General features: G+C 35.9%; 1 long non-coding RNA gene across 1 annotated transcript in view; it reads right to left on the bottom strand.

Moving 5' to 3' along the window:
* Nucleotides 1-18,281, bottom strand: part of LOC145272398 (uncharacterized) — a 237,902-nt gene that overhangs the window by 100,563 nt on the left and 119,058 nt on the right. The window lies entirely within an intron of this gene.

An 18,281-nucleotide genomic window follows, 5' to 3' on the forward strand; every position in this document is an offset into this window, starting at 1 on the left:
ACTTTACTTTTTTAGAGATGCACAGAATGATAACGGACGGAGCGATAAGCGTAATAATAATATAATAATAGTGATGATGATGATGATGATGATAGCTTTTACATAAAAAACATGTGCATAAGGGTACAGGTATATATATATATACGCATGCACAATTAACACCCATATATACGCATACATACCAATACACAGTCATATTCAACGACCATATGTATATAATATATGCACCCCCATACAAATAATGCATATATAAATAATAATATGCATAAACAGATATGCACGCATGCACACATATACACGCATATATATCCATACACATGTATATGCATACAATGACATGTACAGGTACAGGCATGCATACGGGCATACATACATGCATTCATACCTACCCATATGCGCACATGTACACACATACCATATATACACATAAGCACATACACATGAATATATATATACATATACATACATATAGAATATACAAATACACATACACATAAATACACATATATACATATACATACATATACAAATATATAAGCATAAAGCAAAATACAAGAGCATGTAAGGCAGCACAAAGATGTGCACATCAACATGCATTATATGGACAGGAACGTATATACATATACATATACACATATATATATACACATATATATATATACACATATATAAACAATATAAAACCATATATGTACAGATATATGTATACACATCTCCATACATATGTAGGCGCATATTCACATACTCATATAATCAAACACAAATATCAATTACTATTAAAAGACATGTATAAAATAAAGTGAGTGAATAAATAGGGATATGAAGTTAACGATGTAAACATAGATGTAAAGACACACATTTTCATATATATATATATATATATTAATATATATATATATATATATATATATATATTAATATATATATATATATATATTAATATATATAAATATATATATAGATAAATAGATAGATATGAAAATGGTGTATACATAGGAAAATGGTGTAGATAGAAGGTTAGGTATAATGAAAATAATAGTAGTAATAATGATGATAACAATAATAATAATAATAATAATAATAATAATAATAATAATAGTAATAATAATAAAAGTAATAATGAAGATAAATAAAGTAATAATAAGAATAACAAGAGAATAATGCATGTGTTAGCTATAAAACGAAAAGATGTAATAACCCTTATCCTTGAGTGGCCTCTGGGCCTTGATAATGTGGTGATGCCTTTGTAAAAAAAAAAAAAAAAAAAAAAAAAAAAAAAAACAGTATAGAATAAGAACAGGTTAATACATACGTGTAAGTATATATGTATGAGTAGGTGGTTGTGTTACTTAATTATTTTTTGGAGTATTTGTAGAATTTAAGTTGGCCAAGGTCTGTGTTAAGACCTGTCTTATGAGTGTTTTAGTCGGATGATCCATTGTATTTCTTTTTGTTTTCATATTATTGTTGATCGGAAATTTGAGTCTATTAGAAGGCATCTTATATTGTCTATAGTGTGTCCAGGTAAATTGAAGTGATGTAAACGTGTATATATATATATATATATATATATATATATATATATATATATATATATATATATATATATATATATATAGGAAAATGGTGTGTATATATAGGAAAATGACGTTATGATGATTTTACTCACCATTAAAAAAGCCCCCTTCACTAGTTTTTATTATTATTATTATTATTATTATTATTATTATTATTATTATTATTATTAATAATAACTAATAATTACATTATTTTTACCGTTTAACAATCTCATTTCTATTCCATTATACATATTGAAATCAATTGCGTCTCATTTTTGCCGTTTCAATTAAACGCTTTTACGTTGCAACATTAAAAAAATATTAAAAAACACAATCTTCTTTCACAAACGGCTAAAATAATTCACGTGAACTTTTTCGAACATGATTGCTAGGAATGAACGTTGTCCATTCTACAAATCTCCAGTTCTTTCAACGGTTTTCTTTTTCTTTTTCATTTCAATACTTTTTTGTGACCAAGAGCGGAGGTCCGCTTGAAATATAAAAAATAACTATAAAAATATTAAATACCAAAAGTAACATCGTTTTTCATGTTTCAAAAAACCCTCATAAGCTTTAAATCACTATCCTAGAAGCATACGTGGACGTTTAACATTATATATATATATATATATATATATATATATATATATATATATATAAAAACGTGTTCCTGTGCTAGAACGTTTTCATCCTAAATTCTATGCAATCATGCACAATGTATGAAAATAATTTAGCATAATAGTTAATGAAACTAATCATCCAATAAGAAATCATAAAAATGAATAATTAATTAATGATTGCTCTTTTTGTAAAGGAATATGCAAATTAGTTAACTTTTGTGAAGTCGCTTGCATATCCATGAGTATATATTACGAATAATTTTTAAGTAGAAAAAGTAGGCTTTTAATATCAATGTCAAAATGAGAAAGAAACTCAAGACATATATAACAAATTGATTCTAAAAATAATGTTTAACAAGAGGGAGATAACTGTTTGTACGCTAAATTTACCTTTAAGTCAGAAGATTGTATTGCCCAAGCTGATAAATGAAGATGACTTGTTTTGCATTCAGAATAGGCATAATTAATTATAATGGTCACAATAGAATAACTGTTCACTGGTTCAAGTGAAAAGCACACAATTACGTCAGTGAACCCAGGTAAAACTAAGGTGTGTTCATTCATCTTAAAAACCACCTAGCCCAAAGGAAGCTCAATATCACTTGGAGAGGTAAAATCTTGGTAAACACTACATACACAACTTATCTTGGCATGACATTTAACAGTACACTATCATACAAAACTCACATCGAGAAGTTCTGCAAAAGACTATTGACATGCCAACTTGCAACTCTGGCTAACTGCTGTTAGGAAGCTGAGGTACAGACGTTAAGCCTATCAGCTTTAGTGCTGTACTACTCGACCACAGAATACTGTGCAGCAGAACAGACTCGTTCTGCTCATGCTGCAAAGACTGACAATGAGCTCAGCAAGGCATGCAGGATGATTACGGGCAATTTGAAATGGACCAACCTGCCATAGACCTATAAGATGTTTGAAATCGCTCTGCCGCAGATCAGTCAAGAGGCAATTGCAAAGGCAGAGCACAACAAGCAGAGCAACAACAATCCTCTATTTGGACACCAAGAGCTTTGCGACTGTCACATGCCTCAGATGAACAACACCAGTGTCCTTCCGCCTGCGCTGGTAGAATAAATTAATCAAAGACAACAACCAGGCTCTACCGGAGCCAAAAGAAAACATCCCAGCAAGCTCTGAACTTCCCTGGAAAAAGTGAATAAGAATTAACCGGGCTTGAGTGAAGGTTGCCAAAACATAAGACAACCTGTACAAGTGGGGTTATATACAGGACGCTTAGTGTCCCTGTGGCACTGACGTGCAGACTATTGCACACTTCCTCACAGACTTTTCCCTAAGTGAGGCATGCTCCAATGTGGACCTGAGGGATGCCTCAGACAATACCTGACGATGGATCTAAAGATGGAATGAAACGTTATGATGATGACTTTAGTTTTGATCTGTTCATGTACATTCATTTGTAAAAATATATTAGAACTATGTGATGGATAATTAATTTCACCAAGAAAAATCTATGTTAAGGGGAGATATACCCTATAATTATTTTTCTTTCTATTTTTGGAAGACATCTTGAATCAAGGTTTATTTGCCCTTCATGAGATAGAGTAAAGTAGAGTTATCTGCCTCTGTGTAGACCAGGAGACATAACAAACAGGGAAAATAGAGGATGCTATGGAAATCGGCTTAGAGACAGACAATTAAATCCTCTTCATTCATAGTAATTTTTTTCAGTTGTAAAGTTGTTAAATCATTTTATATTTTTGATCTCCATATAATCGTTTTCATCCATTTATTTTTTCATATTTGTCTTATCGTTAATATTTTATAACATGTTTCTTTTATGTTCTTACAAATAAAAAGATACAAAGAAAAAGAACTAAAAAAGGGTATTTCTAAAAAATAACATGATTTATTTGTACTTGCTAATAATACACCAGAAATAGATGCACAAGTCAAAGCTTCCTAATACGTGGATATATGAAAAGGTGGATATCAGGGATACGTCAGCAGAAATGATCTGATTTGGAGGGCCCTACTAACACTTTGTTCCTTTGAACTTTCCCCTCACCCAATGCCAATGAAATCATGTTTATTTAATAAACACTGTTTTATAACATTTTATTTTTACAGACATTATATATATATATATATATATATATATATATATATATATATATATATATATATATATATATATAAAACGACTTGATTTGGGAATTTTAAGTAGGAAGTAGGACGACCTCTGGTGTGATGGTGACTTAGAACTCTAGCAAGATATTCCTAACAAAACTTAAAGTACAGTGCCATAGACTTTCCCCACATTTTTTGATTTGCCTTGTGCCTAAATTTGTTTTGTTAACCTCTACTTATCTTTGCTGTGATGTCACATTACGCAGCCAGTTCGCTCATTTACATATGGCTGCTGCTGTTAACCCAGTGGCTAAATCAGTGGCAACAATATGCCTTGTTTAGGTTGAGCAAAAGTCTTTTAAAAAATCCAAGACGTAAAGCTTTAACAAAAATAATCAAATTGTCATATGTCTTTCCTGGTGTGAACTTATTTAAAAATATGTTGTTTTTTTTTTTGCTTGAATCATTGCTGGTAAATAAATATATAGGTACTTATTAATGTTGATAGCAATGCAGAAAACCAGAATTGTAAGCGCGTATGGATAAAAACAAACAATCATGACAATATTTGGAGCATAACTCTTCACAGATATCTATTTTATTTTTTCAGTAGATCTTTCTCATATCAGTAAACTTGCCAGTAAATCAAAATCAGGAAAGCTTGCCATGTAAACTATTAATAAATTCCGGCATAAAGATTGTTTAAAAAATAATTAAATATCAGGTTGTTGCATAACTTCCCGCCGTTTCATAACATTTTTGTTTTCTAAAACATGTTTTGATATTTGGCAAAGTGTTATATATCACTAGAAATCAAGTATTTTGTTCTACAAGGTAATCGGCATCGTTTTTTGCTCTTATAATTTTTTTCTCGTTTTCCAGAACTGTCAAATGGATTGTCAAGTAGATAAAAAGTCACATTTTCGACACCTCCTTCTTTTCGCCTTTAATCGCTGTCAAAAAGCAAGTGAAGTAAACAAAGATATTTGTGCTGTATATGGAGAAAACGCTATAGCTGAGAGAACTGTTCAAGATTGGTTTATCAGATTCAAACATAGTAATTTTGACCGCAATGGCGCTCCTCGTTCTGGAAGACCAATCAAGATAGACAAAGACCAACTCAGGGTTCTTTTGAAGGAAGATGGCCATCAGACATGTAGAGTGTGATTTTGCGATTATTTCACACCCCCTTTAGTCGATGGGATTCACACAAAATCTTGGAGCTTGAGTCCCACACAAACTTACTTTCTTGGATTTAAACAAAACAAAATAAATGGCGGGAACTTATGCAACAACCTAACAGTTTCCTGTACTCCCCTGTCATCATTGTGTAGTCCTTTTATTTTCAGAGTAGCAGGCATCTGTTTTTTTTTCTTAGTCTGATTGAACTTTTGTTTTCTTTTTTTGAGAAAGAGAAAAATTTTCCTCCAAATATCAAAAGATGCGCCACCACTCCAAATTTCATTAATGTTTTACTAAACAGACAATACAGAGGGAAACTTTTTGCTTAATTATTGGTTCACTCATTATCAAGGCCAAAAGCTAGTTGAGAATAAGCATTGATATAACTGGAATGATTATAACCCAAAAGATGAGTAACACTATGGAAGTACTATGACATGAACTGCGTTTCATTATTTACTTATGCAACAAGAATTTGTTGACTGGATTTGAAGACAATCAAGTTATAATCTCCAAGGAAACTGTCTAACGAAAATATATTCCACAGGCAGGATGCTCTTACAAAGAAGTTCTTCCCATAGATATTATGGTATTTTCTATTGTGGTAGCAATACAAGTTCATACTGTAAATATTTTACAAGAAGGAACCACAGATTGGAGCTCAGTCGAATTTTCCCTATGATGCAAGTATATATGAAATCAATTAGGTTGCTGAAGCATAAAAATATTGAAAGTACCCCCCACCCCAACCGCAAAAAGCAAAGCCAGCAATCACACAAGAACCTATAGGTTTTTGCTGACCAAAGAACTGTGGTATCCCTATCTTATTTTCAAGTACTGCCATGGCCATTTTTCATCGGCCGAGACATAAACAACATAATACAATAAATGGCAATTCAATTCTTTATTGCTTCTCTTCTCTACAGCGTATTTCTCACAGAAGAAACGTTCCTAGTCTTTCCTTATTCTATTATTATTTGCATGGTTGCTCCTTATAAGAAATTTACAGTAAGAACCCATCTTTTTACCACAACTGCAAAGAAAGTTCCTTTATTCCCCCCGTTCACCTAACATAGAATGAAATTTATATGAACAGAGTTTCTTTCCAAAAACTTATCATCTGCAGAACACGTTAGCATGGGATTGCTTCTCTGTGGATTACAACATAATCCTCAAATCCAATGTCAACAGATATTTGTCATAAACCGTCACCATAAGTTAACACATTTTATTCATATCATGATATTATTTGTCGCTATACTAACAATCTATATCATCTCATTAACATGTACCCCGAGTTGCGTTTAGCATTGACAACGTAAATATGAAAAATATCCTTGAACAAAAAAAATGTCATGCATTAAATTGCCATTACTATGTACCCACCACAGGTTGCAGAATGAGCATTCAAGATGGCCGTTCTATCTTGTCTAGCTCGGGAAAGAGGTCGCTCCTTTTCTTATTTCTCGCTCGTGACGTCATAGCCACACAATACTTACTCTTCACCTCCATTCTTCTATATACAACAAAACCATTAAAGCACAGATCGGGCTTTTCAGCCAAACTAACAGTAACACTGTCTACCTGAATGAACAAGCATTGCAAAATTTCGTATATTTATATAACATGTACACCTTTGACAGAGAGCACCTTTTTAATCTAATTTTTTTGTCTTTGAGATGAACTTTTTGAATAAGAAGGCATTAATTATGCTTTAATCCTTTAATTGTGAACACATACACACCCTGCACTCTGATATTGTATGAATCTAAAAGATTCTGTTGATGCCATTGGTTTCCCCGATATTTTTCTAGTCAGAGTTTTTTCTAGAAAGACGTTGAGTACTTACAGGAATGACTACGTGAAGGTTGCCAACATCCTAAGTAAAACTGGAATGAACTGGATTTGAACTTGGAAAAATCAGGTCGTCAATCTGTGTTGCTACCCACTAGACCACCGTCACATTCCACTCTGATAATGCTATACAAGATGCCGTACAAGATGTCAAGTTTTTCAGGTTCAAAACAAAAAAGTGGTTATTCATTCCCAAACTTCGTTTTTTGGTTGTAGAGAAAGACTATTAAATGCAATATGTTGAAGAAACAACTATGACACAAAGGATTGTATAAAATCTATTATTTATCAATATAGATAACCCTTTTAATACACATGAGCATAGACAGAACACTGCAGATCTAGAGGACTGTACACGCAATAACCCTTATCCCTGAGTGGCCTTCGGGCCTTGATAAGTGGTGACCCCCCATGTAAAAAAAAAAAAAAAAAAGTAAATCTTGATAGACAATCTGACTATCCCCATGGGTAGCAGTAGTTCTTGTGACGTTCAACAAAAGTGTGGTAATAACGGCTGTGTCGTTCAACAAAAGTGTGGTAATAGCCTGGTTGTGCGGATGATCATCTTGACAACGTGCAAGCATGTCACTTCAGTTAGTGGAGAACTATGACAAGATGGTGACAAAACAATCATAAAATGACAAAATACCCGTCCATTTGGAGGGATTGATGTCAGCAGTAAAAAAATTTGCTTCAATCTCATATGCCATGTCAGACATGGTAGAACTTTTAACCGTTGAACATAGAAAGGAAAGAAAAAACAAGTAGAAAGAAGATAGAAAAAAAAGGATTAACTAGAAAATCTATAAAAACAAAAAAGGGGAGACAAATACCAAGAAAAACAAGCAGAAAGAAGATAGAAAAAAAAAAGGATTAACTAGAAAATCTATAAAAACAAAAAGGGGAGACAAATAACGTAATGACATGAAATCGATATTTAAAGGAATAATATTTTGGTACGAACAAATAAATCTTTAGCATCAAACTAGAGGCGAAATTTTTAAGTAGACAAATAGACATTATTAAATAAAGCAGTATTTCTGCAGTCATAAACGGAATGTCTGTTCACTTGAATTAGGATCTGATTTTAGAAGATTTGGATGTGGAAATGCTGGGAAAATGTTCCTTAAAGAATAATATTGCTGTTATGGGTTGAAATAGTCACCAACAGAAGCTTAAGTTTGAAGAATAGTGTTTTTTTTTTTTTGTGTGTACATTGATAGAATTATAATGTTGCAAAAAAAAAAAATTGTAGTGTTTAGAGATAAGTGGACAATGTTTCCTTTGATATAGATATCAGATATTCAATAAGTTCAAAATATAAAACTGTCGCGAAATTTGGCTCAAATTATTGGGTTGAATACATTTGAGAAGATGACGGGCTTCGAAAGGTGTGTGTCGCATTTGTGGATGTATAAAATAGGTGTTGACTCTCCAATGGTGAGTTAGGTGGTTGATGAGAAAACGGTCAGCTTCAGAAAAGAATTTGTTTTGGGAAGTCACAATGTTTCTACCCATGGATGTAATTGAAAATCGACCACAGAAAAAATATTTAAATTAATATTTTTTTAATTTTGTAATATTTAAATCTATTTAATATTATATTTAACATTATATTTAATACTGTATTACAATTTAATATTTTATATTATATCATATAATAATACAATAATATTATATTATATAATACATTATATATTATATATATTATATTATGTATATTGTATTATATATATTATATTTTATATATAATTTAATATTACATTATAATTTAATATTTGGTGTTAAGTTATAATTCATTGAATATTACTTTTTATTAATTTGTTCTTTTTCTGTTCCAGCCAATTTTAAAGAAAAACTTGAGGGCGTCCATTTTGAGAGATAATGATTAACTGGTTTAAGTGATGGCATTTCTTTTAAGTTTCAAACATCAGAAGTGACGATAAAATATAAGGAGAGGCGGATCTTAGTCAGTGCCAAAAGGAAGAAATTCTTTGTGACTTAAAAATGGCGAAGAATGTTTTAGATTGTCATAAAAATGAAAGAAGATGTATTAAAGTTAAGGAAATGGGAAGAGGAAGTTGATCCAAAGTAACAAAAGAGAACATCTTATGTATAAAGTAGTAACATATGTCACAAAATGATAGTTCCAAACTTACTTATAAGAAAATGTTACTTACCTTCAGTAGCCTCTGATTTGGGGAGTCAGATAAAAAAGCGCCTTCCCCTTTGTGATTGTTTTTATTTTTTTATTTTATTTTCTTCATTTGGAAATTGTAACGCTGGGTATGAGGCAGCCAAACCAGCTGCCAACATTGCCTGCTTTTTATTGAAACCAACCGAGAGCTCTTTTTAGTATCCTTGTTATTCCCTTAAGTGCAATTGTCTGGATCTCTTTTGCACTTGGTTCACCTGAAATATTAGTTAGATAGGACTTCAACTTCTTCTTCATAAGCCCTATGACACCTATAATAACTGGTATGATTGATATCTCCCTAAGATTCCAATTTCTTTTCATAATGGATAATCATGTGACCCTTGGATCATGCTATGAAAGTTTTTTTGTTGACAATTTTTGTTATCCTTTCTCTTTTTTCAATTGATTCCTACCATCACTGTAGTTAATCTTTTCTACTTTCATTTAATTTATGCCATTACTAATAATTATTACTGATATGACTAATAATTATTACTAGACTTCAAGGACTGATACCTTAGGTTACAACTGACGGCAATCTGTTGCAAGAGATATCTGTACAAAAGAAGGTAAAACGATTTTCTCTCTCTCTCTCTCTCTCTCTCTCTCTCTCTCTCTCTCTTCTAATTGCCATTGATGTGTCAAGACTAATTTCTGAAATTTAGACCTAAGTGCTTTCATTATACTTTTTGTAGTGTTCTAGCAAAGATCCACTACAGTTGTAACATAAGTCACAAAATGATAGTTTCAGATTAGTATGCATAAATCTGCGGTAAATCATATCTACTATTACGGGTGTCTATTTCTTAATTTGTATTTAAAGTTGGAATACAACTTTTAAAATGTTGACGAAAACTACTCAAATTATACAAATAGTTGATTAGATTATCATAAACTAGCAGGGGTTACCCGGCGTTGCCTGGGTGATCGGCCCCCTTCCCACTCCGAGGGGTAACAAAAAAAGTCACCCCTCTGGATTTACATGCTTGGTGCCGGCCTCCCCCCTTCAGGGAGAGATAATCCCCAACCCCACCTTCAGGGAGGAGGGTGCCTGGAGGCTTCTCCCCCCCCCCCAGGAAAAAGTCACCTCCTCCTGGCCTCTTTGCCCCTCCCACCCTTGGGGGGGGGGGGACACCGGCTCCCTCCTTTGGGGGGAGAAACTGCCAAGCTCCCCCCTTTCGGGTGAGAAAATGCCAGGCTTCCCCTTTTGGTGGGGGGATGGTGGCCAGCTCCCCCTGCTTGCCCGTAGGTGGGTGGAGGATCGGACGCCCTTCCATTAGGAACCTACCCTTGGGGGGAGGTGGAATGAAAGGGTATAGCCCCTCCCCGCTTCGGATAGGATTTGATAAACAAATAGAATTAAAAAAAAAAGTAGAATCAATCAGGATCGAACACACAAACTAACGGTTAACAGTTTAGTATGCATACCAGAATTACTCTTACCTTTAATAAATAAAAAAATAAATAAAAAATGTAGTAAAAGAAAGTATAAGCAAATGAATGGATAAACGGGAACATACCAAAGTAATAAAATGAGAAAATGAAGAAAATCAGATTTACTGTGTGTGTTTATGGTGTGAAAGTCAGTGACGTACACAAGGATGGTAGTGAACGTGTGTATGTGTGCGCGTGTGCTGGGTAGTAGTACTAATAGTCTGTCCTTTGGAGGACAGCGTTTGTTTTCGTGTTGTGTGTACGTGTGTGCGGCTAGCGCCAGAATGGTGGACGTGGTGTCGGAGGTTGGATTGTGATGGCTGGTGTAAGTTTCGTAATTTTGTAATTTGTAAATGGCAAGTTAGGGACAAAATAGACCCTTCCAAGATGGACAATAAATAAGGGCATAATATTTTATGGTAAATTTAAGAACGTAGGAACCATAGTTTTTTAGGAGATGTGATTATTGGATTAACCAATCAGAAACCGTCTGTGGCACACACATCTCTGTTTTTATAGATATATAGATAGATTGAAAAACTGATGTGAGGCAACTAAATTGGGCAACCACATTATCTATATCCGCCATTAATTATGAAAATTATGCTAGACTTATTTACATATTATTTTAAAATATATCAAATGTACAACAAGATTCATTTGTATATGAATCGTCTATCATCAATAGATCAAGTGCTATTATCGTCCTTATTATAGTACATCTGTACATCTATGATATAAATAAAACCAGGTGTTTCCCCTTGATGCTAAAGCCAACAGAGTCTAGAATATTATTCAGATGGCCCCTTCCCATGTTGGCTGAGGTGTAGCTTTGGTTGTATTGTGGTTGTCATAATATTAAGAAGACTGAGGAACTAAAATCATGTAACCTGCTGGCGTCATTGAATTTAGTCTATTGAATTTGGTCACAGGTCCCAAGAAATGATCGGAAATAGATAACGTCGAGCTGCTAAGTTAAACAGGCAATCAAGATGGCTGACGAAAATATGCTGCCTTTGGAGCATCAAAAAATGGTTCAAAATTCGAAAAATTAACAAAATACTGATAGAAATCCACCCAATTAGTATTAAGAAGTGTCAAGATGACACTCACTGGGTGGATTTTTTATCAGTGTTTGGTTTATTTTTTCGAATTTTGAATTATTTTTGATGTTCCGAGCACAGCATTTCTTTGTCAGCTGTTACATTTGGATTCATCCAATTAAGAGATATTTATTACAAAGGCCACAGTTCTGTGCAGTTATAGGTGGTACATCCTCCTATGCTTTGTCTTCTCTTCTCTATCTGAGAAGGAGCTAGTTTATTGCTTATCGCCTGAGGCTCTCTTACTAGAAAATGCTGATGGAATTGCTCAGGCATTTTTTATAGGCGAAAATGCTTTTCTTCTCGGGCACTGACTCTTCAATCCCATTTTCTAACTTTAGTGTCACATCATCTCGCTATGGAAACGTAAACACATATGTAATAAAAGACCTTGTTTTATTGATTTGTTTTCTTATCCATTTCACGATAGTTCAAATGGTAATGACTAAGACTGAAGCGCTAAATGTTTTGATTTCGATTCTAGCTGATAGCACTCAAGTCATAAATTTTTATTTTTTCAACTTTTGAAATCATTACTACATATTATATAATAATCAATAGAGAATTGGCTCTTTCATGATAAACACGAAATCTGCATAAATTAAAATATATTTAAGCATACTTTACGAAACTGCTAGTGTAAATATGTTTTCTGTTTGAAATCTATAAAAGAGTCAATATGACAGCAAATTTAATTTTATTAAATTTTATTTCAACTTAACCAAGTTTATGTACGTTTTGTTGGTTAGGAACGTCATTTTATCTTCACAGTTACCAATAAATGTAAAATGATTATAATGGATTTTTTTCTATTTTTTTAAAGTGGTCATCACACTATGAAGGCCCGAAGGCTACTTAAGGAAAAGGGTTATGGTGTATGGTAGTCATCAGGGCAACAGTGTAGTAATCGTTAGTTGTGAGAATTTGGTATAATTTGATAATTTAAGGGGACAGCTCAGCAAAAACTTGTTAACATTGGAGGCGGACAGTTCCAGGAAAGAAGCTTAATTCATGAAATCTACATTTTGATGTAGGAACATTTATAGAGAGGATGAAATTTCTGATAGTGGTAGTAGTTAGACGAGTGTTTTTTGTGAAAGTTTGACGAGGAGGGACCATAAATTGGAGCTCAGACGAGCATTTGCCATGGAAATAACGATAGAACAGAGACAGGCTAACATTATCTCTTCTATGAGAAAAGAGATTGCAGAGAAGAGAAAAGGGTATCAGCTACTAGGTTACACAAAACTTTACAGAAACATAATACTTGAAACATTAACTTATGAAAATCAGACTTTCAAAGTTATGGATGGCCCAAATGATCTATAATTTTCTTTATCGCTTGGAGACTAGTCTCAGTTAATATTACAATTCCAACAGTGAAAATAGAAGTATAAAATATTGATTTAAATAAAAGACAGGCATTCATAAGTAAATTAGATTTATATGGAAGTGAAAACTGGTCAATGAAGGTTGAGAACATGCGTTGCATGGAGAGAAATGATATGAGAATGATACGATGATGTCTGGACAGCATAGAGAAGATGTGTGCAGAACAGGAGACTTTGTTGGTATGGTGATGCCGAAAGAATGGATGAGAATTGTTGGGTTAGATGTAGAATAATCAAGATGACAGACTCAGTTTATAAGGAAAGGACGAGAACAAAAGAAAGAAAGTAATAAAAATAGACTTGAAAGAAAGAAAGGTAATTGAAGATTTGGTCAGAAAAAGATTGGTTTGGAAGTCAATTTCTATAAACCGTCCAACACATGCCAGCATGTAAAGTGCTTAAATGGTTCTAAGCAACTCAACAAGACTTGTATAGTATTTAAAAAATGTGGTTAGGTTAGTCCATTTTATGATCAGTTTATTAGTGTTATTCTTATGAACGTCTCTTGTATAATAAGACTGTTTAGATGCTGTGAACTTTGTGGGGAGGAAGCACCGTATATTCAAACGGGTAACAGCAGTTGTAGAGGTGTTGCTGAGAGTAGCACTACACGTGTAACCTTATTTGATTTGCTAAAAAAAAGATGTCCGAATTGTCAAATTTTAAAAAATCGAAATTTTTGTACGTAATAATTGTTTTTGTATGATTATTTTTGGAGAGTAATGCAAAATACTCATTGATTTTTTTTTTTTTTTTTTTATCAAATTTCATTTTTAGATGAACCGATTAAAGAAAACAATAATTTTCACGAACTTCTTTATATAAATAGTCAGTTTCTGATTCTTCCACCACCACCACCGCCATCATCATCATCATCATCATCATCATCATCATCATCATCATCATCGTCGTCGTCATCATCATCATCATCATCACCACCACCACCACCACCACCACCACCACCACCACCACCACCACCGCCATCATCATCATCACCGCCACCACCACCACCACCACCACCACTATCCTCCTCCTCCTCCTCCTCCTCCTCCAGCTCTTCTCCTAGAGACATTTATTTCTAAAAAAATTTTTTTAAATATGACCTTCACCTTCAGCAAGGTACACGACTTATATGACCTTCACTGAGATGCGCGACTTGACACAAAAAAAACAACTTCTTAATCAACTGCTAACGCACGCGTCACTGTAACGTCCAATGACAACAACAACAACAACAACCTTCTCACTCGACCTGCCTTTTATACCACTCTCTCAATCCCTCCTCTTGCGCATGCGCCCGGAGATTCCTGACAACCTCGAGACTTCCGCTTATAAAAACCCAAGTTTTGTTGTCGCGCATGCCAACATTGTATATCTTTATTGATGTACACATTGTCAATATAGGCCGATGTTGCGTCCTCAGTGGTCTTTTCCTAGGACAACACTGCATTTACAATGGTCTTCATGATTTGCGGTGCCACATTCAGCCCAAAGCCAAGTCGAGTAAGGCAGTATCTCTGACCCCGGAACCACACTGTCTGGAACGGCCACAATGTCTCATCCACTCGCACCTGCAAATAAGCCTTCCGCAAGTCTACTATAGACACATTGGAGCCCTTCTGGCGCCATTCTCTCAGCTTGCTGGCGCACATGTCAGTGTACGTCTCAATGTATCTATTGAGTTCACGATAGTCCAGCACGGACAAACTTTTGATTTGTTATGCTGGACTACCGCCATTAAGGGAATCAGACCCTTGGGTGGTCCCAGCTTGTTAGGGTAGGGGATCAGCCATCCATCCTGGATCCATGCCTCAAGTTCCTTCTCGTATTCATTACGGGCCTTGTCGGGTATCGAGTACTCTGCAATGCTATTCTTGAGTTCGGTTGGCGCCCTTCCTTCTGTCCACTTCCACGATGCAGTCCATGCTTTTTGGTGAGGGTCGTAGTCCACCTTCAAATCAGGCCGATCAATGGGAACTGCAGCACACACTGGGGTTTCCAAAAATCGCACAGTCCCATCTCTTCCGATAACAACTCCCCCCAGTGCCTTAATAGCATCATATCCCAACAGTACATCGAATCCCAGCAAATCCCCTTGCATCACCAGCACATTAATGTCTGCGGCCACACCAGAGTCTGTGTGGACTTTGACAGTTCTGGCTCCACAGCAAGCTTGCGTACTGCCACCTATTGTGGTTACTTTGATGTTCTGCTTTGTCCAGTTTCGACACAACTTGGCACTCATGATGGTGTGTGAGCACCCGGAGTCGATAAGAGCTGAACAAGGCACTTGGTCCACGTACACATTTATTGTCGGTTGCGCCTCAATTAAATCTTGTCCAGGGAACAGGGTGGCGCTGACGTCCTGCCCCCTGATGCATTTCCCGCACAATTTTGGGATAAATGTCTATAACTACCATATTGGAAACAGCGCAGGCGCCCCCGCCCCTTGTTAGTACAACTTCTTGCGAAATGGCCTCGCTGGCCGCAGCAGAAACATCTCCCATTGGTCGTGGGTCTCAAACTGGGACTCTTTTCAGCATTAGTCTTGGCTGCCTGCGCCATCATTACAACCGGTTCCCTCAGGTCCTCCTCATCTCTGATAATGGCTCGAGCGCGTTCTAACAAATGTTCCATGGGGGTTACAGATACGCTGGTGGAAGCCCTCAACAGTTGCTTAACATGGGTGGGCGCCAGTGTTTGCTCTGACACTCCATTGCCAAACAGAACTGCAAGTTTCTTCAGCTCCGCAAAGAAGACGTCCACGGTTTCTCCTGGCATGAGCTTCCTAGAGGCAAATGTTTCGTAGGCTGTGCAGAGATCCATGGCAAATGCCTTGCATAAAGCATTTTTTATACAGGTAACATCTCCACGGCACTAAGTTGCTGATATACACTTAGGGCGCCTCCAGCCAATCTCAGGGGAATCACGGTATGCACCCCCTTTACTTCACAGAGGTTGTAGGTTCAACCCAGTTGACAACAGAAGTGGATCCGTCGAATTCGGGTATCAGTTTTAAATCAAACTTTGCCCCAGCCATAGTTGTCCAGGAAAAGAGACAAAACGAAATAGCCGAAATAGCTTTTGACCTTCACCTTCACCGAGGTGCACGACTTATATGACCTTCACCAAGGTGCGCGACTTGACACAAAAAAATAGCTTCTTAATCAACTGTTAACGCATGCGTCACTGTAACGTCCAATGACAACAACAACAACAACCTTCTCACTCGACCTACCTTTTATACCACTATCTCAATCCCTTCTCTTGCGCATGCCGGAGATTCCTGACAACCTCGGGACTTCCGCTTATAAAAACTCAAGTTTTGTTGTCGCGCATGCCTACACAAGGCACAAAGACGTGGGCGTTTGTTTTGTTGGTAAGTACTACATAACAAGTACAGAATACTACAAAAAACACATTCTTACAGTAATGTACATGCATATTCGCCTTGCTTTTATTGTTGATGCAATAAATAAAAATATAATAAGAATACTGTATTTAAGGGGAGGAGGATTTTTGTGGTGAAATTATAAAATATCACAAAGTGTAATAATGTTTTATTATACAACATTATTGTTGGCATCCTTCCATCTAGATAGACAATGAAGGTTGTCATGAGTGGTGGCAACTGCTGCTGTGACTGAACAGACCGATGTGGGAGTGGCAGATTCTGTTGCACTTCCCATAGGGATACCCTCTGTCATGCTCTGCCGATGCTGCTGCTGATGCTGTCCTTTTGCACCTGCCTCACTTCTCGCTCAGCCGGATGCACTTCTTGACTTTGCCCCTCCATGAGTCACAATCTACAGCATAGGATTCAAGGTCAACAGGGTTGATGTTGCTGGATTTTTTAAGTCCCTTTTGCAGGAGTGGTCTACTGGTTGGTCTATTGCCAGCTGAGAGTTTACCATACAGGATGTCTTTCGAGATTTGGTCATGCGAACGACGTGCCCTAATCAGTGTAGACGTCTCTGGCAGAGGAGGGCAAACATGTTGGAAGATTTGCTTTGGCAAGAACGTCTTTGTTCGGAGCACGGTCCTGCCATGTAATGCCTAAGATCTTTCTTAGATTGCGCAGATGGAAGGCGTTTAGTCTGCGCTCTTGGTGCTTATAGAGGGTCCATGTCTCATTGCAGTAGAGTAAACTGCTGAGAACACAGGCTTGATATATCGTCATCTTTGTGTTTATGGTCAGCATGTTGTTACTCCATGCTCTCTTGATAAGGCCATAGCTGTTGCTGCTTTCCCGATGCGGGTGTTTAGCTCAGCCTCCAGTGAGAGGTTGTTGGAAATAATGGCGCCTAGATAGGTGAAGTATTCGCCAACTCCTGTATGTGATCGCCAATGGATATGCAGGGGACGTTGCTGACATCTTGCACCTTGACATTTGTTTTCTTGAGGCCTATTGTCAGACCAAACTCATTGCAAGCATGGGCGAGGCGCTCAATGAGTTGTTTGAAGGCTTCCTCAGAATGGGCCGGTAATGCTACATCATCTGTGAACAGCATTTCCCTGATGAGGGCCATGTGGACTTTAGTAAACAGGCCAGGTTGAAAAGGCCTCCATCTTGTGCGAATATAGGAGCCAACTTCAGTTTTATGAAAAGTGTATAGTAGCAAAAGTGAGAAAAATATGCCAAAAAGAGTTGGGGCAAGAACACAGCCTTGTTTCACACGACTGAGGATGGAAAAATATTCTGAAAGTGATCAATTGAATTTGATGGAGCTCTTCATGTCTTCATGAAAAGAGATCATCATTCTCAGGAGTTTGGAAGGACATCCTATTTTTTTATAGTAGCATGAAGAGGCCACTCTTGCTAAGCAGGTCAA

This window comes from Euprymna scolopes, chromosome 1 (assembly GCF_053919585.1).
Source record: "Euprymna scolopes isolate OS-2025 chromosome 1, ASM5391958v1, whole genome shotgun sequence".
In the NCBI taxonomy this organism is placed as follows: Eukaryota; Metazoa; Mollusca; class Cephalopoda; order Sepiida; family Sepiolidae; genus Euprymna; species Euprymna scolopes.